At 40.6% G+C, this 10000-nt stretch overlaps 1 protein-coding gene across 4 annotated transcripts in view; it reads right to left on the bottom strand.

The window, feature by feature from the left end:
* Positions 1-9978, bottom strand: part of LOC149130594 (uncharacterized) — a 26949-nt gene extending 16971 nt beyond the window's left edge. For 3 of the 4 annotated variants that reach the window (XM_089343842.1, XM_089343843.1, XM_089343841.1), the window contains exon 1: positions 1-9977. This exon is cut by the window's left edge. The gene's annotated coding sequence lies outside the window, so the exon portion shown is untranslated. The other variant, XM_089343844.1, reaches the window with a different exon arrangement.
* Positions 9979-10000: the final 22 nt, after the last annotated feature.

Here is a 10000-nt window from a genome sequence, read left to right on the forward strand (position 1 = left end):
AGGAAGCAGGTTAAGGAGGGGATCGACACTTTTGAGAGAGCACGTATCCAGCATGAATGTATGTCATCGCCACGGATGGAGGAAGCAGGTTAAGGAGTGGATCGACACTTTTGAGAGAGCACGTATCCAGCATGAATGTATGTCATCGCCACGGATGGAGGAAGCAGGTTAAGGAGGGGATCAACACTTTTGAGAGAGCACGTATCCAGCATGAAGAACTTAAGCGAGCTCCGCGAAAGCGCACGGCTCGTAAAGTGAATGGGGAAAGCTTGGTCTGCAATGTTTGCAGTTGTGTATGCTTGTTGAGAGCAGGGCTCATTAGCCACCAACGGAGCCGTAAATGCAAAGTATAAGTTAGTCCTAGAGCGCAGAATGTTCCTGAAGGTCGGCAATGGTCTTCCTCGGTCACGAGTGGACGGCCATCATCATGTACGTATGTATAGTCTTTGGCGAGTATGTGGGTGAGCATGTGTGTGTTTGAAGCGAGGGTAGTTTTAGTATATAGATATAGGCGAATGTACGGATTGGCTGTGATTCGAAACAGAGGTGGTCATATCGAATAAATGTGATAGTGTCATAAATGTTTTTCATTTACTATTGCATTGCAAAGCTCGGTCACGAAATATAACTGTATCTTGCTTTGGCAAAATTGAAACATTGTTGCCTTAGCTTTGGGACACCCTGTTCACACACACACACACACACACACACACACACACACACACACACACACACACTCACATGCCCGCGCGCGCACACACACACACTTTCTAGTTAGGAAGCATCGCTAATTGCCATGAAACATGTAAAGACATGCATTGTAAGACTCAAGAAAACAGTTTGTGTCATGGTTGAAGTAGATAGTGTACCGACGTAGAACCATGTCTACGTTGCATCATCCATGGTGATTGATTTCAATGATTTGAATGATTTTCTTTACTGAAAGACTTCGGTCCAGCGATCTTCAACTTTCATCTTTCACATCTCCACCTACAGAAACACCAACATCACATCCCGCCATCACCAGGTATTAAAACTGCAACGTCACTACCACAAACACCACAGTTGCCTCACTGCTAACATCGGAACGACTTCCACAACTACACAGGCGTCTCTTCTGTACGTTTCGTGAAGCGCATGTCTCTAGTCAATGACTTCTTTTCTTCGTAGCAACAAAGAAGACGCATTGAAAAGTTTGCTGTATCTTCACTTTTGTGTGGAAATACAGGCATATTAGTAAACAATATCGATCTGAGTGGATGGTACTGTGTTTTTTGGACAGTCTTCGTGTTTTGGTAATTTTCGGACAAGCCTAAGTCTAAAGGTGATACAGATTAGAGAACATAGGACAGACAGCAGTGGTCAGTGCTAGCATTTATGAGAAGTCCTGATGTCTGTAGTCTCTACCGTGGTTAATAGAGGAAAATATTGACAGTAGAAGACATGAAGGGGAGCAAGAAAATAAATAAGATAATATAAAGGACAGAAAAAGAAAGAAAATTCACAACGATAAAGCTCTTCGCAGTAAGTGTGACGTATCAGTTAAGACAATCTTTTGCACTTCCTGCATGGAAGGTTGTTGTTGTTGGCACTCCGTCGCTTACGACGTCGAGGGTTCCAGTCGATCCGATCAACGGAACAGCCTGCTCGTGAAATTAATGTGCAAGTGGCTGAACACTCCACAGACACGTGTACCCTTAACATAGTTCTCCGGGATATTCAGCGTGACACAGTGTGACAAGGCTGGCCCCTTTGAAATACAGGCATTTTTGCCAGCTGAGTGGACTGGAGCAACGTGAAATGAAGTGTTTTGCTCAAGAACACAACGCGTCACCTGGTCCAGGAATCGAAACCACAATCTTACGATCATGATGCTGACAACCTAACCACTAAGCCACGCCCCCCCACATATATATATATTATACACGCACACATACATGCATGCATACACACAGACACACACAAGGTTTCTTTCTCTTTTTAATTCTTATTTATTTATCTCTTTATTTATGTATTTGCTTATTGAGTGACATAACGGACAAACAGTTAGAAAATATAAACTATCCACGTGATAATGTTATTGATTTTAAAATCCAGTCAAGAACAATCCAATGGAAAATAGAATTCTCACCAGCTATATAAACAAACAGCTCTTAGACCTGTATCTAGTTTGGTAAGTGTTAACGCACGAAACTCTCGGCCATTGAGTCACTCTGTAAATCTGCTAAATATTAATAAACATTGAGCTCTATTTTTTCTGTTCACATCACAGTACCTACATACATATTTATATATGTATATTATCTTCGTAATATAGAATGAGAGTTAACTAAGCTATAGATTATTTCCAGTTCAAGGACAATGAAGTTTTAATCGTAAGATGTGAGTGTGTGTGTATGTGTGTGAATCTGCCGGAGTTATGTTTGTAGTTAAGAAACACCGAAGCAAAAATGTTTACGTGTCTATTTGTTATGAAATGAAGAAAGATATCTTTTAAAGTCAACTAATAATGATAGAGATTGATTGTGTTCGGTGCAGAAGTATGAACGTGTCCTCGTTGACTCATCCACGTTGACGGATTTCAAGGCCTTTCTGCATTGGATATCATCAGCATAGCAACGTTACCTGTTCAGCTTTTATATCTCCACCTACAGAAACACACCACTCCATCATCAGGTACAAACACTAAAACGACACCATTACGAACACCACAACAACGACACTATCAACATCGGAACGATTTCAATAACTACACAGCCGTATGTTTAGAGACATAGTTCTCTGTTTCTCTACTCAAGGACTTCTTTTCTTCATAGCAATCAAAGAATAAGTGTTGAAATGCTAGGTGTATTTTCACTTCTATGGAGAAATACAGACACGTTAGTAAACAAGCTTGATCTGAGTGGATGGTACTAACAGCAGTGGACAGTCTGGACAGTTTTGGCCATTTATTGACACATTCTTACTACAAATATTTGATCTGTACACCCACTTCCACTGCTAAAACCCTAGTACACTCTGTCTGGTTCCTCGCCCTAACAACCAGAATTCTCCCATGCAATTTACCAACCACACACAACAGACGTAAACCCCTAAAACTTCCACACTCACATTTATCCCCTTTCTTTTTGTACAGTGGCACTATACAGGCACTGCACCAGTCATTCGGTACTCTTCCAGCCATATACAAGCATTCATAAGCCTCACTAACCATTCAATCACTGTCACTCCTCCTTTCTTTAGGCATTCCACCGTACACCCCCATCTATACTTGGCGCCTTCCGGTTTGCCATCTTCTGCAAGGATTCTTTCACCTCTTCACCTCCAATTGCACCGTAGTTCCATTCCTCAACAACAGGCATTCTCCTCTCTCCTCCTAAAGCCACTATACTTCCCTCCCTAACATCCTCCGCATTTAACATCTCACTAAAATACTCTGCCCATCTCTTTCGTACATCCACTCTTCCCTTCAACAAATTTTCTCCTAGTAAATCGATCTTCCTAAAATGACGGCAAGTTTTTTTTTTAATCACATGCTAATTTGTGTGTGTGTGTGTGTGTGTGTGTGTGTGTGTGTGTGTGTGTTTATGTGTTTATGTGTTGTGATTAGGGTGTGCAAGGATTACGTTCAGTTTGTATGAGAGTGTGTGCGTTGAGATTAGTGTGTGTGCATTGTGAAGAGAACGAGATGTGTTGTTTCTATGAAGTCTATTTTTATAAGGTCTAGCTACCATGTAGAGGTCTCCCTCATGGGCTGATACCTGCGGCCATATTTAATGGCATAAACGATGCACGAGTACATATTACACGCATCACAACAGCAGTAGCGCATATTCAGTAAAAAAAAAAAACATATCTCTTATGTGAATTAGCATTTAAACCTTGGACATCGTCAATGGATGCTTCAAATATTTTACGAGGAAACGGCCACCATTAATTGAAGCCCGAGCGGTTACTCTGTCAATTTCGTCCAAGTGTAAGCGGTCCTTATCGATGAGAAAAATGAAATTGCGAATAGCAGAATTTTACTACGATGAAGATGCTTTTCATCAGATGAGGCATGATGATGATGATGATGATGATGATGATGATGATGATGATGATGGTGGTGATGATGATGGATGATGTATTTTCTAGAGAACATAGCTGAAAGTGATACTTCAAAGAGATCTGAATCCACCAACTTTTTTCTGCATTTGTACATCCGTTTGACAACAACGCAGGAATCTCAAATGAATCTTTGCTCCCACCGGATTGGCTGAGGAAAGTGAATATTTTACGGCTCTTTCCGATGAGATTGTAAATTTTGTTGTGCGGAGAGACTGGCAATTATTACAGTTGTTCGAATTATATAAAGTGAAAAATAATATAAGAATTACCCTTTTGCCCAGTTAGAACACGTATTTATGCAGCTCCTTCTAGATATATATAGAACCTTCATATATAAATAGAACCTTCATAGAACCCGGTCACCAAAAGGAAAAAAAAAACTAGTCTAATAGGTGTAAAAAGCGTGTATAAAACGAATATAAAAACAGAAATTTGTGCAAACATACATGTACATACCTACGTCTTGGCTGGTAATTATTTGACGGCAACGATCCGAGAGAGGAAGGTGTATCTTGGCTGCCTCTATGAAGAACGTGTGCAACAGCCTTTCTTCACGTTGAGAAGTTCTTTTACTCTTTTACTTGTTTCAGTCATTTGACTGCGGCCATGCTGGAGCACCGCCTTTAGTCGAGTAAATCGACCCCAGGACTTATTCTTTGTAAGCCTAGTACTTATTCTATCGGTCTCTTTGCCGAACCGCTAAGTTACGGGGACGTAAACACACCAGCATCGGTTGTCAAGCGATGTTGCGGAGACAAACACAGACACACAAACACATATATATATATATATACATATACATATATACGACGGACTTCTTTCAGTTTCCGTCTACCAAATCCACTCACAAGGCTTTGGTCGGCCCGAGGCTATAGTAGAAGACACTTGCCCAAGGTGCCACGCAGCGGGACTGAACCCGGAACCATGTAGTTGGTAAGCACCCTTGCAGATATTTTGATCGAATTCGTGGTTTTTTTATTGATTCTTTTATGTCTCTGCAAAGTCTTTCAATGTTTTGTGTGTGTATGTTTCTATGTGTGCTATTTTCAAAATTGTTAGAGTGAGGCATTTTCCCATCATTGTTTTAATGTGGACATATCACTACATTTGTTAATACTCCATGTGAACGAAGGAACTCAACCGATTTTTGATCGTTGCATTGAAAAGTGCTGATGCATTCATAAGAATCAAAATTACAATTTTCACAAATATTGAAATTCTTCATTCTCGAACACTAGTTTTCAAATGTGACGATATCGAAAATGAAACGAAGGATAGGTATCAAGTAAACCTCTCAATACCCTGTGAATTTTCCGACAGTCCTCTCCCCAACCCTTCGGAAAACATTTTCCCCACAAATTTCGGTTAATATATAGTTTAAGTCCCGGTACGAAAGCAAAAAAAAAACATCAGCCTAAGGTGTAAAAAAACGTGTAAAAAACGAATATGAAAACAAAAACTTGCGCAACCGAACGGGGAGAGGACTTTCGGAAAATTCACACGATCGACTTCTTTTCCCTAACTTTCAGAAAATTGGATATCTTTTAATGAAATTTTACAGAAACGTCTTTCAAACGGCATAGCTTATGATTATAAGGAAATTTGGGTCAGTATATAAAGTTTGAAAGGAAACGCGTGGCTTAGTGGTTAGGGTGTCAGCATCATGATCGTAAGACTGTAGTTTCGATTTCTGCACCGGGCGACGCGTTGTGTTCTTGAGCAAAACACTTCATTTCACGTTGCTCCAGTCCACTCAGCTGCAATGTACTGGCGTCCCGTCCAGCTGGGGAACACATACGCCATTGAAACCGGGAAACCGGGCCCATGAGCCTGGCTAGGCTTTAAAAGGGCGCATTTATTATAAAGTTTGAAAGCCGTGAACAAAAACAATAAAATATCAGCCTGCTAGGTGTTAAAAACTGTGTAGAAAACGAATATGAAAACAAAAATTACGCAAATGAACGTGGGGTGGTGGGGAGAGGGCTTTCGGAAAATTCACAAGATCTGATTTTTCTCTCATAACTTTTAGGGAAATGGATATATATTGATGAAATTTTATAGAAATACTGTTCAAATGGCACAAATTACAATTATAAAGACATTGCTGGGGAAATGTTTTCCGAAGTGGTGGGGAGAGGACTGTCGGAAAATTCACACGATCTGGGTTTTTTTCCCCTCATAACCTTCAGGAAAATGGATATCTTTTAATGAAATTTTACAGAAACACCTTTCAAACAACATAGATTACAATTATAAAGAAGTCTTTTTTTTTATGCTATAGTTTCAGCTCAGAGCTGCGGCCATGCTGATGCACTGCCGTTATTTGTGGAGAAAATGTTTATCGAAGGGATGGGGAGAGGACTGTCGGAAAGTTCACACGATCCGTTTTTCTCCTCCCCTCATAACTTTCAGGATCTAGTTGAGCACCCGGTCACCAAAACGTTTTTTTTTTTTTTACCGGATTCCCATGTTTTCGATAACGGAGATTCCGAATATGCAAAAAAGAAAACGTTTTCAAAATCTTTAATACCACCACCTTCACCGCCAAATTTTTAATTTTTAACTTTTTTCGATTTTTTTTTTTTTTTGCAGTCTACGTGGAAAAATACAGAGATTAAGAATATGGAAGGAAAAAACATTTTAATTTCATATTTTTTATGACAAATTCCAAAATGGATCAACACCCTCTTCGTCACCCAATCTTGCTGTCTAAAAGTGAAAATGAACGGCTGTTTTGTCCGTTTCCGCATGCGTAGATTTATAGCAAAAGAACAAAAGGACCACGGCATGTGAAGCCCTCACGGCATGTGAGGCCCTCACGGCATGTGAAGCCCTCACGGCATGTGAGGCCCTCACGGCATGTGAGGCTCTCACGGCATGTGAAGCCCTCACGGCATGTGAAGCCCACTTGATGTGCTAAACATAACAGCTAAATGTCTGGAGATTTTTTTTGTGCTTGCGTATGCGTGCGTGCAACAATTTCTACAGCTTACCTGAATGAACAGATTAAAAGAAGTACACAGAAATATATTTTACATACCTGTCGTATGGGTTTGTTTTTTTGTTAACGGGTCTCAAACTTTATCTTGACCCTTAATTTGTTATTAGACAGAGTATATCCAAATAAAAAAGAAAGTCACGGACAGAAGGCTTTAGATGATAGGCCGAGTGAATTGCTGGCACTCCGTCGCTTACGACGTCGAGGGTTCCAGTTGATCCGATCAACGGAACAGCCTGCTCGTGAAATTAACGTGCAAGTGGCTGAGCACTCCACAGACACGTGTGCCCTTTACGTAGTTCTTAGGGAGATTCAGAGTGACTCAGAATGTGACAAGGCTGGACCTTTGAATTACAGGCACAACAGAAACAGGAAGTAAGAGTGAGATAAAGTTGTGGTGAAAGAGTACAGCAGGGTTCGCCCCCATCCCCTACCGGAGCCTCGTGGAGCTTTTAGGTGTTTTCGCTCAATAAACACTCACAACGCCCGGTCTGGGAATCGAAACCGCGATCCTATGACCGCGAGTCCACCCGAGTGAATTACAACTGATCTAAACAACACTAAAGACATCTTCTAAGTAATTAAAAGGCGATGGGTTTAAATGAAGAAAACGATGACGCTAAGTCAACCTTCATAGACGCCATCTTTTCATTCAGACCATTGACTATATTGACGCTAATTTATTGACACTAATTTATTCAACGTTTCCATTTTTTTCAACCTTTCTTTCTTTCTTTCTCTCTTTCTTTGATTCTGTCATTATTCATATCTTTCCATCATTGTTATATGTATATTTTTCCTTTCTTTATTCAAGGGGAAGCAGATATGACTGTTTTTTTTTTCTAGCAGGGAGAAAGACCACATACCCCTCCCTTCAAATACGAATATCTGGTTGTTTTCCCTTAAAAGTGAAAAAAAAAAAACCATAATAAAAATTATTTCCGTTAGTATCAGAAATTACTTCCCCTAATATTATTTTCCCATTCGACATTGTTTGATCATTTATTGCAAAACAGAATATAAAATATTTCTGTAAGAAAATCGTAATTCTTCTAAAAAGCAAAGCTTGTTTCTTTGTTTCTACGTTGGCCGCTGAAAACACTAAATAAAATCGACAATATTATAGGTTTTCCGTGTCATTTAAATTAATTTGACCATTCTGCAGATAATTGTGCACTTATTTTCCGAAAATGGATTGCTGGGGAGGGCGACTTGGTGGTGCATTGGCTCTTATTTCTAGCAATCTACGTACTGCCTATTTCACAGTGTTGTCTATATACCCTTATAAAAAGCAAAGCTTGTTTGTTTCTACATTGACCGCTGAAAACACTTAATAAAGTTGGTAGTATTTCAAGTTCTTTGTGTCATTTAAATTAATTTGACCATTCCGCAGATAACTGTGCACGTATTTTCTGAAAACGGAATCGGTGGCACAACTTGGTGGTGTATTGGCTCCTGTTTTTAGCAATCCATGTCTATGTCACGGTAATGCTTTTTACAGATTGAAAAAATACTCCACCTATCACTCAATCCTTTTCTACTCAAGGCACAAGGCCCGAAATTTTGTGGAGAGTGGGCCAGTCGATTAGATCTATCCCACTACGCAACTGGTGCTTAATTTATCGATCTCGGAAGGATGAAAGGCAAACAAATAAGACAGAGTGGGGATGGAGGTAGCAAGGTCTATAAATCTATCGACAAAGTTGAGAACGCTACAATTCATTATCCTGTTGAATTCCTCAATAGTCTGTAACCATCCAGAATAACGCTACACAACCTTGAATTGAAGAAGGGCGCAGCCATCATGCTTCTCAGAAACCTATATCAAGCGAAGGCGGCGAGCTGGCAGAAACGTTAGCACGCCGAGCGAAATGCTTAACGGTATTTCGTCTGCCGCTACGTTCTGAGTTCAAATTCCGCCGAGGTCGACTTTGCCTTTCATCCTTTCGGGGTCGATTAAATAAGTACCAGTTACGCACTGGGATCGATATAATCGACTTAATCCCTTTGTCTGTCCTCGTTTGTCCCCTCTATGTTTAGCCCCTTGTGGGCAATAAAGAAACTTAGATTAGCCAAGATTTTGCAATGGTACACATATGGTTGTGACTGAACTATATCCTCACATTATCAAAGCAAAAATCCTCACCGGATGTGGTTAGGGAGACATTGTATTTATACCTAAGATGCCAATAGATGTCCCCTTTTGTTTCGAACGATTGCAGTGAGAGTCACTTACCCATTAGGGCTGAAAAGCTCCAATGCTATTGTTAAAGCACATAATAGTATACATATGTACTGACAGGGACCGTAATTGCCCGAAAGCACCGATCGAGAATTCTCTATACTGATCGGTCAGTTTGGCTAATTCCGTAGCCTCATCAGTAGAGACCGCCCGACTCGGCTCATTCCGGACTTGCTTCTCCGTCAGTACATATGTATATGTACCGACATATGTCTATGTCATGGCAGTTGGTTGGTGGAGAGGTCGGATATGTCATGGCAGTCGGTTGGAGGAGATATGTCATGGTAACCGGTTGTCGTGTCAAACATAAATAAAGTGGAAGTACACCAAAATAAACATTATTTTCCCCGCTTATTGTTTTATTTCGTTTTGAAAAATAAACTTACGCATTGACCATTAACAAGTCCCACGGTCAAACACTGCAGGTCGTCAGTGTCAATCTCGAAGAGAGCCGTTTCTGACTTGGTCAATTGTATGTAGGTTGTTCCAAAGTAGGAAGCTCACAGGAGTGGCTGTGTGGGAAAGTGGGTTGCTTACGAACCACATAGTTCCGGGTTGAGTCCCACTGCGTGGCACCTTGGGCAAGTGTCTTCTACTATCGCCTCGGGCCGACCAAAGCCATGTGAGTTGATTTGGTAGACAGAAATTGA

Source organism: Octopus bimaculoides, chromosome 28, assembly GCF_046866305.1.
Source record: "Octopus bimaculoides isolate indiv1 chromosome 28, ASM4686630v1, whole genome shotgun sequence".
Classification (NCBI taxonomy): domain Eukaryota; kingdom Metazoa; phylum Mollusca; class Cephalopoda; order Octopoda; family Octopodidae; genus Octopus; species Octopus bimaculoides.